The following is a 13,296-nucleotide window of genomic DNA, read 5'->3' as shown; positions in this document are numbered from 1 at the left end:
GTGATCGCACTGTATAGCCATTTATTAGAAGGATTATTTTTAATGCATTTTTTTGAAACACACAGTACACATTTTTACATATTAAAGAGAGAGATTTGACTGGTAGTTTACAGCTCATGATGTCAGGGAAAGATGCAATAGTGCAATGAGGTGGTTATGTGCTGCTCTGGCAGACTGATCAAATAGGATTCTGTCAACAAGTTTCATAATACTTATTAAACAAAGTCAGATATGTTTCTATGAAGGGAATTCTGGAAGCATGTGCTAGTAGGCAACTAAAGAAGTTTGAGAAGTTATTATGGTAATAGTGCGCGGAAAAATGTTATTACTGTAGTTTTCTGCTCCCCACTTATGGAATTCCCTACCACGCTCAATCAGACTTTCCCACAGCCTTCAAATCTTTAGTTGTCCTTTGAAAACCCATCTCTTTTTTAGAAGTGACCTTATCCCCAATAACACTGTTTACACTAATGCACCCTCACAACTATTCCAATCTCCACTCTGAGCCACACTTGCTCCACTTGTTTCAGCTGTGCCCTCTTCCCTTTAGAATGCAAGCTCTCTAATGAGCAGGGTCCTCCATACTGTACGGCGCTGTGGTGCCTTACAAATCTACGATAATAATAATAATAATAATAATAATAATAATATGGCTCTTAGTGAAGCAGATGATACACAGAGTAGCCTGCCTCTGAAAAATGTGACGCTCTTGGGTATATGCTGCTGCTGTCCCTGCTGGTGAAGGTGAATCACCAACCCAGTGGGCTGTCACAATCAAATAATCTTTACTTTGCCCCGTTCCGCTTGTCCATATATCTGTGGTTAAGTGTACAGTGGATAGAATGGCATTTTGTATCCCAATAATTAAATTTTTACGAACCTTCTGGTAGAGGTGAGGAATAGCTTTTCTAGTAAAATGGTGTCGTGATGGAATTTGGTAACGGGGACAGAAGACATCAAGCAACTGTCTAAAACCAGCTGCATCAAATTGGATATTGGACGCAAATCTAATACTAGCATAGTCGCCATGGTGTCTGTGATCCGCTTTGCGACTGGGTGACAAATATTGTGACCTGTGAGGTGGTCAAAATTTACTGCAAATGACTGGAAATTAGGGTTATTGAGCTTAATAATAATGTAGGGGGCAAAAAAAGTAAAATTATGTGATTTTAGCAAAAAAAATAGGGATTTTTGTGGTTCTCCAAGTGCCAACATGCCCTGGCTGCCGTGGGTATGCTGGTGCTTTTAGTTATACAAGCAGCAGCATGGCCACACTATTTTTGGCAACCTGGCTGGCTGGGACTTGTAGTTCTACAAAACAAAATGGCGGCCATTTATTTTTTCACTCTTTATCGCCGTGTTACCCTACTACCCACAGCCCAGGGGTAGAAGGAAGAGCCCTAGTGCTATCAGCACTGGGCTGGGGGTCTCTAGGAGGGGGGGGGGGGGCGCTCGTTTGTTTCGGCAGACCCCACTCCCTAGGGAATCCAGCCCAGGGCTGAACAGTCTAGGGTTGGTTAGTCATTATGGCAGGGGGACCCCTGCCGCGTGTCCCACTGCTATAGTGCCACCAACCCTTTAGATTGTTCGCTCCTTTGAGCAGGGCTCTCCTACCTTCTGTTTCCATCACTTTTAACTGTGCTCTCCAGCTACTCAGCTCACCTCCTCTCAGTCCCTCTGCCCTCTGTCTCCTCTCGCTTCTCTCCGCTCCCCTCAGTGACTCTCAACCTGTCATCCGTGCCCACCCTCTTGGGCCATAGTTACCTGCCTATACTCACTTTTCCCCTCCCTCCCTCTGTTTCATGCTGTGCCTGAGCCCCCAGAGTTATAGTGCTTACTGTTACTTGTACTATGCTGTATCACCTTGTACTGTGCCATTGTTTGTCCTTGTACGGCGCTACGGATACTTTGTGGCGCCCTATAAATAAAAATTAATAATAATAATAATAATAATAACCCTGGCTGGTTTGCCTAGTGCTGGTAAAGTGAAAATCGGGGGAACCCCACGCAAAATTTTCCCCCGATTTTCATGGGACCAGCACTAGTCAGGCAGCACTAGGGTTAAGCATGAATAGAGGGGGGACCCCACGCTTTTTTTTTTTTTTTTCACTTTTATCAATTCTAAAACATTTTAACACTGCCAGGGCAGTGTAACAGTGATGTGTTTGTACATTGTATCTGGAGTGTTTTGAAGCAAACTCTCCTGAGTTTGCTAACTCGCAGCCTCATACATTTAAGAGCTGTATAGCTGCAGTGGAAAACAGTCGGGAGTTTGATCTCTGGCGATTTTGCAAGTAGCGATTTTGACAGAAGCAGAACTCTGGCGATTTTGCGATTTCAGCTTCATACATCTGCAAGTTTAAACTCTCCCGAGAAAATCGCTGGATTTGCAAAATGGCACTTTGATACATTTACCCCCTAATCTCAATTTCAGATAGTATTATAAATTCTCTACATATGGAAACTCTGGCTCTACAGAAAGACACTGGTGTGTGTAGCTGATCTTACTACCTGCTTTTGGACCTTCCCTCTGCTTTGGAGATGCAATTTGAGTCATCATGGCCCAGCCCTGCTGCCCTGATTTGGACTATCATTTCCACTTGTAAAAAAAATAAATTAATTTAAACATATATAAAAATATAAAAAAATACATTATTCACATTTTAAAAATGTATATTTGAATAATAAAGCATTTTTCAGTAATATCTCCTGCTACCGTCATCCTATTCTTGTTAAATATTCTTCCACATTTTAATCTTTTCGGGGGGTTACCTCTGGTGATGGCAGTGTTATCGCCGGTATAAACCCTGGATAAATAGGGAGAAGCCCTATCTCTACCAAAAGTAACCATTGTTTTTTTTTCACCAGAGATAGATCTTTTCTCCTTTTGATAAATAAAGCCCAGAATATGTTTCAAAGACATTAAATATATGTATTACTTAATTTCTCCAAAATTAAATGAAACCACCACATTATATATTGCTTTTCTTGTAGCTTCCATCTGAATTTGATTTTTGTAAAACATCCAGACAGTATGGTAGGCAGTGCCAGCCTCATACAACCTGGCCATAAACTATCAAAGAGAAAAGCTTTCCTTTCAACTATATATGCTGTAAAATACACATAATGCTTTTCTCATGTCCATATGGGATTTCAAGTACTGTAAAGCAAGACAATAATGAAAATAATTACTAGAATTCTTTATAAGTTTATGAATATTTGCATGCACTTTAGGTTTTACCCATACTTTAAAGGGGCAGATTCAAATGAGAAAAAAATCTGTGCGAGGTGTCTCCGGTACGGCCATGAAACACCTCGCTCTGATTTTTTGTCGCAGAAATCTCACTTATTTTTGCCCGCACCCCATAGAGGTGGGAGCAAAGATAAGCATCAATTTTTACAGTAATTAAATCTGTTCACAACTTAGATTAAAATTGGTCATCCTTGTTGAAGCCAGCCATAAAACAAGTACTATATAGAAATAAACAATGTATACAGTAAATGTCTTTTCAAAAAGTTAAAATACATGTCATAACCACAAAGAGCTAATGTCTACTAACAGCTTCTCAGTGAAGGACTCCCTTGATTAGCTGAACTACTCAGCCAATCAAAGGAGCACATGGAAGGCTGTTATATGGCAACCATTTGTAGACTTTCCAAAAGAAGTTTAAAGAGAAAGGAAAACAATCTTCTTAGGGTGAAGGATTGGATCTTTTGAGGTACTCTGTGGCAAAAAATAGGTTTTCATCACAGCCGAGTATACCATATAGCAGTGGTTCCCAAACTTTCTCAGTTCGAGGCACCCTTAGGGTCACCATAATCTTTCCAAGGCACCCTTAAGCCAAAATAATTACCAGGTAGTACCGTTTTTAAGTAGTTGGGTCAAAATAACGTAGGATGTATTTAGGCCCCTTCACCATCACATTGTGCCCCTTCATCATATCACTGCGCCCCTTCACCATATTCATATATAACGTCTCTCTCTCCCCCCTCCTTCAGCGTCTCTCTCTGTCCCCCTTCGGCGTGTCTCTCTGTCCCCCTTCGGCGTGTCTCTCTGCGCCCCTTCGGCGTGTCTCTCTGCGCCCCTTCAGCGTGTCTCTCTGCGCCCCTTCGGCGTGTCTCTCTGTCTCCCCTTCAGCGTGTCTTTCTGTGCCCCTTCGGCGTGTCTCTCTGTGCCCCTTCGGCGTGTCTCTCTGTGCCCCTTCGGCGTGTCTCTCTGTGCCCCTTCGGCGTGTCTCTCTGACACCTTCGGTGTCTCTATCTGTGCCCCCCTTCACTCTCCTTTACTTACCTTCTTTCCTGACGTCCTCTCTGCTGCTGCTCTTCACTGAGGCTGACGGACGTGATGACGTCACGCCCGGCAGTCAGTGAGAGGGAGGATCCAGGGCTGGATGATTGGTAATTTTTTTACATTTTTTTTTCTTCTTTTTCTTGCTAGGGCGATCGTGGCACCCCTGTGACAGCGCCGCGGCACCCAGGGATCCGCGGCGCACACTTTGGGAACCGCTGCCATATAGCAAATACCTCAACACCAACAGCATGGCAGCATATAATTAGTATAGGTAAAGAGAATAATGTTGATATGCACCTTAAAACTATTTTAATAAAGGAAACAGCAATTTCTTTAAATATCTTGCAAATTTTGGTTGCAGAATCCTTATCAGTGAAACCAAGCGATGATTTAACAGATGTAAATAATATAGGCTGGGGATGCCATTCACCTGAGTCCCAAGGGTTGCTCCAAACAGCCATTTTTTCTGGGTCCATGGTTCATTTCACAGCCCCAGCTGAAAACAACAGTTGTGTAAAGTTTTCAGAACAAGAGGACTAAGCAGAAGCTGCAATCACAGATTTTGCCATCTCTAATTGATCCACTCCTCACACCTACACATCCTCATCAAACCAATTTTAAAGTTTCAAACTTAAATGCTCAGTCACCTAGGTAGTGGTACAGTTTTAAGGTACAAGTTTGTTCATAACATACTAAAGTATGTTTCACATAAACAAACAACATGTGTTGTTAACATTCTAAGGCTATGATTGGTTACCGGTTGGACTAACCCTGTTATGGTTCTAATGATTGAGTCCTGTGACATTTCTAGTGATCTACCACATCAGTGTAGCTTACATGCAGACATAGCTTAAAAAAAAGTGAATACATTGATTTCTCACACCATTGAAACACTTATCATCGACATCGACATTTATTTATAAAGTGCAAAGACAGTAATAAACAAACTGGGTAAAAAGAAAGAAAGAGGGGAGGAGGCCCTGCTCTCAAGCTTGCAAACATTAGAGTGATTGAATATATTTTTTTGAAGTTGCTGTAGGTGGCTTATTGTGTATAAATACACATTATTGAGGTTTATGTAAGATGAAATTTGCACATAACAATGTAACGTATACTACAAATGCAAAAATGAAACGCTCTGTGATTTTAATCTGCTCAATATTTGTTCTACCTGAAATAAGATGTTTCCACAAACTCGGATGTTAGATGTTAAATAAATGCAAAAATATAATCATTTACACCTGATAAATGTCAAAATTTTGGATATTTAAGAAATAAAAAAGCAAAACATACTTTTTAAGTTTCCTTAACAGATAAAACTAAAGTTCCCATATTGCCAGACACATTTTGGTATTAGACAGCTGCTCCTTGCATTTGCACAGTTTAAATATAAGTTCATTTAATTAAATTTAAACATGTCCCATTTTACAATCATGAAAAGATTTTACGTGGAACTGACAAAAAAGAAAGAAACAAACAAACAAAACCCATCTGAAGGACACCCCATCAGGAGCTCACATATGGCAGTAATATTTACAAGCCTCCCAAACAGTATGTGTATCTGTACTCAGCAGCAAGATAATAAGATTGAAAACTAAAGTTTGCCACCTACTGCCGGATAACATAATACAATCTATGAAAAAAAACAACAAAACTTGGGTTATTTAAAGCACACCAATCTTTCTATGTGCATATATGGAAATGCATCTGTAGATCTCCTCAATTCCATAACTGAATATTTTCAAAAGCAGTGATGTTTACCATCTAGTCAGCCCTGTGGCTTCACAGTGTCCCACAACTGCTTCATGACTTCTATTACATATTAATAAAACTAGGGAGTAAATAATGTCATAGATTTGAAATGTTAGCTAAAGGCAATAAATTATTCAAAACATATAACATAAAGGGCTAGATTTACTAAGCTGCGGGTTTGAAAAAGTGGGGATGTTGCCTATAGCAACCAATCACATTCTAGCTTTCATTTATTTAGTACCTTCTACAAAATGACAGCTAGAATCTTATTGGTTGCTATAGGCAATATGCCCACTTTTTCAAACCCGCAGCTTAGTAAATCTAGCCCATAGTCTTCTAAAATTTTGGTGTCTCATTATATATTACATGATGATGATGATGATGATGATGATGATGATGATGATTATTATTATTATTATTACTACTACGTTGTTTTGGTATATATGTATTTTTCCCTGTATTTTTTTCCCAGGCATTTTCAATTATCTCATTATAATGTCACCACCTCAGAGCCATTCTTTCCTTTTCTGAATACAAACAAATTCAAATTTGGTAGAGGAGTCCCATCAGTTAAGATATGAAATATAATCTTAGTGACACTTTTACTTGCTAAATAATAATGATCAACATATATAACAATGGATAAAAGAAGTCTACGTTGTAAGGGCTCATCCAGATCAGTGATTTCATACAATTTACTTGTACGGCACTCCAAGAGGACATGAGTAAAGCGCTAGTTCAGGTCAGGGGTCAGTTGATCACTTTGCCCTCTCATTTGTTCTGTTCATAGGGACAGCGAAACAATATGTTGTAAGGAAATGAACATGAGAACATTAAGTAGGCAAGCATCAATACTTCATGTTTATGTGCATGCAGAGTATTTTATGGTTACTGAATCAGATCGTACATGTGAAACAGTACAGGGAGTACCGATTTCTGGAGTAATTCATCTGTGGTTTTACACATTCCGCAGGGAACTCAGCACAAGAAAATTCTAAAAAAAAAAACAAAAGGCCCATGCTGTGCACGCTCTTGTCTTATCTCTTCTACAGTATTGCTGAACATTAGTTAGTAAGAGTAGAATACATTAATAAGCTCTAAACAAAGAAGCGAGACATCAAAAAAGTAGTAAGTATGATATTACAGTTAGATATCACACTCAAATTTGTTCTCCTCCCTCTCAAGATTCCAGTAGTCACCTATCATTAGAATAAATTTAGTTGACACATAATTGCGGCTGCCACCTGCCACCTGGTGGCTAAAAGGAAATAACCTAACGACCCATCTAACCAATCATCTACAGGATACGCCACACTCACTATATGGAGTATGTAAAAAGTATCATTAATAACAATATGGGAACCCTGGTCATCCTTTTTCAATTCCAGCTCCCTTTTTTCATAGGCTTGACCGGTGACATTGGTCCATATTTCCGGGCACTTGTCACAGGGTTTAATTGATTACTCCAACCATGCTTTTCTCATTCTTATCTGGATCACTACTTCCCCATCCCTTACTGGTATGCCAAGTAATTTCTGAGATCATCCCTTTCACATCATTACCCCTTATTAAAGTAAAACTTAATCAGACTGTCTAGATATGCCCGCTTTTGTATGCAATACTATTTTGTTTGTTCATATTCATGTTCCATTTTTGCACTAACTGTCTAATCTTTTGTTATGCACCTAGTTCATTCAGGGCTATTTCTTGTTATTTGCTGATCTACTGCTAAATAAAAAAGTGCTAAAAAGTGCCTATTTGGATATAGCATTTTGTTCTTTGTGAAGTGCTATAACTAATTTACAATCATAAAGCAAAGATCGCTAATTTTTCAGGAGAACTGATGCAAATAAATACATTAACTAAAAAAGTAATTAAGATTTAAGGATGGACACATCTTATTAAAGTTTTACAAAAAAAATGCTCCACAAAGATGCAGACTTACTGAAAAATGCTGTTTTGTGACATTGTGTACCACTCACACAGGATGCATGTGGATTAGTACTCCAAGATGATCGTGGTATGGCGGGGCATATAGCCTCCTTCACTCTAAAAATGGACTTGATTTTAACATGTCTGCAGAAGTGGAGGAGATATAAGGGCCACCTAAAGCTTCAATGGAACATGTTTTGCTTTTCCTGGTGCACATGATTTATTGCAATAAAAACTATAAAATATACAAAATTGATACATTTTATCAAGTATTGGGGGTATATTTACTAAATTGCAGGTTTGAAAAAGTGGAGATGTTGCCTATTGCCAGGGCCGCCATCAGGGGGGTACGGGGGGTACTGTTGTACCGGGCCCGGGCTCACCAGGGGGCCCGGTACAACAGCTTAGCACAGACTTACCTGGGGCCCGCCGCTGGTCTCCGCTATTCTGTCTTCAGCCTGGCTGTCACCGTGACAGCCAGGCACCAGGATCCGATCGCAGGGGTGGAGGATTCATTCCCCCTGCGATCATGTGCTCTGCCTGTGACAGATCACATGATCGCAGGGGGAATGATTCCTCCACCCCTGCGATCGGATCCTGGTGCCTGGCTGTCACGGTGACAGCCAGGCTGAAGACAGAATAGCGGAGACCAGCGGCGGGCCCCAGGTAAGTATGAAAGTATGTGTTGCTCATGGGGGGGGGGGCGCTCATGAGGGGGGGGGCCCCGGGTGGCACGGGGGGTCCGTACTGGGCCCGATTTTTTCTGAAGGCGGCTCTGCCTACTGCAACCAATCAGATTCTAGTTATCATTTATTTAGTACATTCTACAAAATAACAGCTAGAATCTGATTGGTTGCTACAGGCAACAGCTCTACTTCTTCAAACCCTCAGTTTAGTAAATATACCACTTGATGTCTCTTTACTCACTTGTAACATATTTAATACATAAATAAGCCTAGAACGAGCAGTATTTGTAAAGTAAATGTAAAACATTTTAATTTATTAATGGGATGGCCGTAAAATTATTGCAGACAGTAGTTTGCAGTGATATTTTTACATTTGCCACCAAGAACATGAACATCTTATAATCAGAAAACATTTTTTTACTAAATGAAATACATTGCACATCTGCAAAGGTTAGTAAATGACCTATAAGTCCTTATCTTTAGATATTAACCAAATGCACAGTGCAGCCACTCTTATTGTCTCTATGTATCGAATAGAATACTCATGTCTGCCTCGTAAAACCACCTGGCCGCGTGAAACTAGTGTCTGCTAAAGACGCTGACTTTTGGAATGGTTGATCTAGAGGCTGGCTAACAGGTCATAGATGGTGTTTATATTTATAATACTTTTGCACCAAATTGTTTCTACAAATGTTGTAAAGTGCAGAATAAAAGTTACACTTTATTGCTACAATTTATAGAATGCTCAGAGATTTTATATCTACAATGTATCAGTTATAGATGCAATAAGCAGTATTTGTTCTCTAGCACATTACTGTAGGTTAAGATTTATAAAACGAATATATTTAAAACCACTAAAATTTCAGTATTACTATGTTGAGCTCTCATGTTATGTTCTTGGGTTGTAACTCCTTTAGATTAGCTAGAGAGGACTGTACGTGATACACCTAGCTGAAGCTGCCCAACAGAAAAGTGTTCATTTTGGTAGGAAGTGTTCTCCTGGCATCTGTCAAACCCAGATTCGTCTTTTGGACTGTCAAATGGTGAAGCATGATTCGTCACTCCAGAGAATGCATTTCTACTGTTCCAGAGTTCAATGGTGGTGTGCTTTCCACCAAAGTTTTTGCATTGTGCTTTGTGATCTGAGTGCAACTGCTCAGCCTTGAAAACCCAATCCATGAAGCTCCCAACGAACACTTCTTTTGGTGACATTGCTTCAAGAGGCAATTCACTAAGTCTGAAATTTGGTAGTGAGTGTTGCAATTGAGGACAATCCCATTCCGTGAGCTCAAGCTCCACGCTTCCACTTCACAATAAAAGCAATCACGTTGCCCAAGGCTGCACTAGCAAAGCAGAAATTTGACAAACTGACGTGCTGGAAAGGTAGCATGCTATGACTAAGGAGATTGCATGGCTGTGTGTGTGTATATATATATATATATATATATACATATACACACACACACATGTATACATACATACACATTTCAGTTGAATTTTATATATACAAATGTACATAATATGTCGCTTGTAAGTTACAATCAGCTAGCATTAAAGATGAGTAAATGAGCAAGTTCAATTTATTTTCCAGATAGATACATTTTCTGAACCACTGTAAGGACATTAGAACATTATGGTACATAAGTCCTTATTTATGTTGAACAATATGTAGACAGGCATAAATAGTTCATATATATGTGTCTGCAACATATTTTATTGTTGTTGATTCAAACAGTTCAGGCGAAACAATACAGGGAATAGTTATTTACCCAAGTCATATTCCACTTGGAACTCAACACAAGTAACTGAGCTGGCACTTGTCTTATCTTTTCTAAAGTATTGCTGAACATCACCATAGTTAGTAGGAGTACAATACATTAGTAAGTATATTAGTGAGCTGTAAATACTGCCTGTCTATGGAGGTCTCATTTCTTCACATATATTGGCAGTGCCCAAAGAGCTCCACATTCTGGCGAGTCATCAACCCTAATGATTTCACAGTTACATATGCTGCGCAATTGAAAACTTTTTCTCCTTCCTCTCGGAGTTGAAAATGCCACCCCCAGTGGTAGAGCTACCATTGATGCAGCAGGTGCGGTGTACCGGGGACCAGGGAGATAATGGGCACCGGTTCCCTCCTCCACGCTTCCCTGCACTGGGGCCCACAGCTTGCTAGTTCCGCCTCTGCACCCACCATCAGAATAAATTGATCCGAAACATAATTGCAACTGCCACCTGCCGTCTGGATGGAATCATCAATTTACAGTCCGCTAGCATTAAAAATAAGTGAGACAATTCAATTTACGGCCAGATAGATACATTTTTTGAACTACTATTGTGGTACATAAGTCATTATTTAAGTACAATTATGCACCCCTTTTAAAGGACAAATATAACCTAAAATTAATTTTACTGCAGTTCCCCTCCCCACTTCATTAGACAGATAAAGCTCCTCCCACTTATTTAGGACAGTGTCCTGCTGGGATTTGATGCAGGTGAAAAATCTCAGATGAAATTAATTTGTGATGCTGTCACTGGCCCTACCATCAATCCATATTGTCACATCCCTGATTCAACTCAACCCTTTTTAACAGTGAGATATCAGGACAATTGTGGGAAAAAATTTGACTATTGCAGGGTGGTTTTCTTGCTATTGTAGAGAAAAGCATACTTGCCAACATTTTTTTTGTCTCCAAGTCTGCTGGTTTAAATTACTTTTAAAGGCTTCTAATATAGTGCTGTAACCCATTTATTTAATTCACATTGCATAAAAGAAGAGCAGGTTTGCTGCTATTGTGAGAGAAGAACACAAGATATATGTAATGGTAATTATACATAACTGGAATACAGATTTTAAAGACAATTAGCTGCTGGGCTGGTGCATCCTAGCATTCTAATGTTGTGACAAACATGACCACTGAACATGGTGGTAATGAGATTTTACTAAATTTTTGCTTTCATTTTTAGTAAATGTTATTTTATTAGTGATACAGATTACAAACCATAATAGTAGACTTGCAGCTGTTATAGGGTCTGCAACTCAAGGGGGGGGAGTAGGTAGGTGGGGCTCACTCTGTCAAAGCTCTATGGGCCTGAGTCATTAAGGAGGGCAAGGCAAAAAAAGGATTAAGTTTGATCCTGGACAAACCATGCAAATTAGATTATTATTTTGCACATAAGGAAAATACTGGCTGTTTTTTCATCTAGTACACAAATACTTGTTAGCTTTATTTTTACACTTAAATTTAAAGTTGATCTAGGACATACACTATCCAAACAATAAATCTGTCCACATATTTTAAATTTACCTCTCCCTCCAATGTAACATGGTTTTGCCAAGGGGCAAAGTTACTCCTTTTGTTTTGCTTTGCTCTCCTTAATGACTCAGTGCCTATGTGTTTATTTCACCATTGGGCAGTACATGTGGGTCTTTACAAAATGTTGCTAATAGACCCACAAATGTCTACTTATGTCCTTGTTATAAAGGACAAAAGAATTTCCGGGGCAAATCTTTGCAACCTTGGCAACGATGTTGGTATAGCTGTCAGTTACTATCTGCCTGTTTTACAGAAGCATCTCCCCCTCATGTGGACATATTAAGTTACTGTAAGCACTCCAATTATTTCACGTATATTATTAAATTCTGTTATACATGCCTGTAATTAATGTTAATGTCAAACAATGGCTTTACTTGCTCCTTAAGTTATGATCAATATTTTATGTAAACAAATTCAACTCTGTTGACAGCCTTCTAGATGTTTTGCACAAACTGGTCAATCGTCTGGGTATTCAAGAATTCAACAAAAGGAAAAGAAAAGGAACAAGTGGTTACTTTGGGACATGTAGGTATAGCAAAGGAAATCATGCTTGGACTGGAACCATTAAAAGGATTTTTCACATTCAAGTAACTTTAATTAATTGACTTGTACATGTCCTCCTGAAACCTTTACAAGCGTATGCATTATGTTTCTGGCTCTTTTCTTTTTTTATATCATTCAGCATATTTGTTTATTTTCAGTGCCCTTACAGTTCCACCATGGATATATGAGGTATGTCTATTAAATAACGAGACTGATTAAATAACTCACCTTTATTTATTAGTATTACAAATTTAATGTTTGTCCCCTTCAATATACTTCCCATATGCACTAATACATCGCTGTAGTCTTGTTTTCCACTGGCATGGAGCAAATCAATTTCTGTCACTTTTTTCAACATATCTGCTGTTTTCTTCTTTACAGCATCAACTGACTCAAAATGTGTCCCTTTAAGCACTGATTTAACTTTTGTAAAAAGATAAAAACTCGCAAGGTTCTAAATTGGGCGAATATGGAGGATGTTCAAGTGTAGTAATGTGTTTGTCTGTCAAAAACTGCTTCACGGAAACTACTGTGTGAGCAGGCGCATTGTCCTGGTGAAGAAAGAAACAATTTTTTCACAGTTGCGGCCGTTTCTTTCTGACTCTTTCTCTCAGCTGTTTCAAAACTTCCTTATAATAATGCTGATTAACTGTTGTGCCTTCTGGAACCCATTCTTCCAAAATTACACCCTTGATATTGAAAAAAATAATGAACATTGCTTTAAATTTTGACTTGCTGTGACAAGCTTTTTTCATTCTTAGTGGTGATGGTGTTT

At 39.1% G+C, this 13,296-nt stretch overlaps 1 protein-coding gene across 2 annotated transcripts in view; it reads right to left on the bottom strand.

Moving 5' to 3' along the window:
• Window positions 1-13,296, bottom strand: part of LTBP1 (latent transforming growth factor beta binding protein 1) — a 348,337-nt gene that overhangs the window by 264,545 nt on the left and 70,496 nt on the right. The gene's annotated exons all lie outside the window — the stretch shown is intronic.

This window comes from Mixophyes fleayi, chromosome 3 (assembly GCF_038048845.1).
Source record: "Mixophyes fleayi isolate aMixFle1 chromosome 3, aMixFle1.hap1, whole genome shotgun sequence".
NCBI classification, from domain to species: domain Eukaryota; kingdom Metazoa; phylum Chordata; class Amphibia; order Anura; family Limnodynastidae; genus Mixophyes; species Mixophyes fleayi.
The sequence above is the reverse complement of the archived record's forward strand: the minus strand, read 5'-3'. Positions and strand labels throughout refer to the sequence as shown.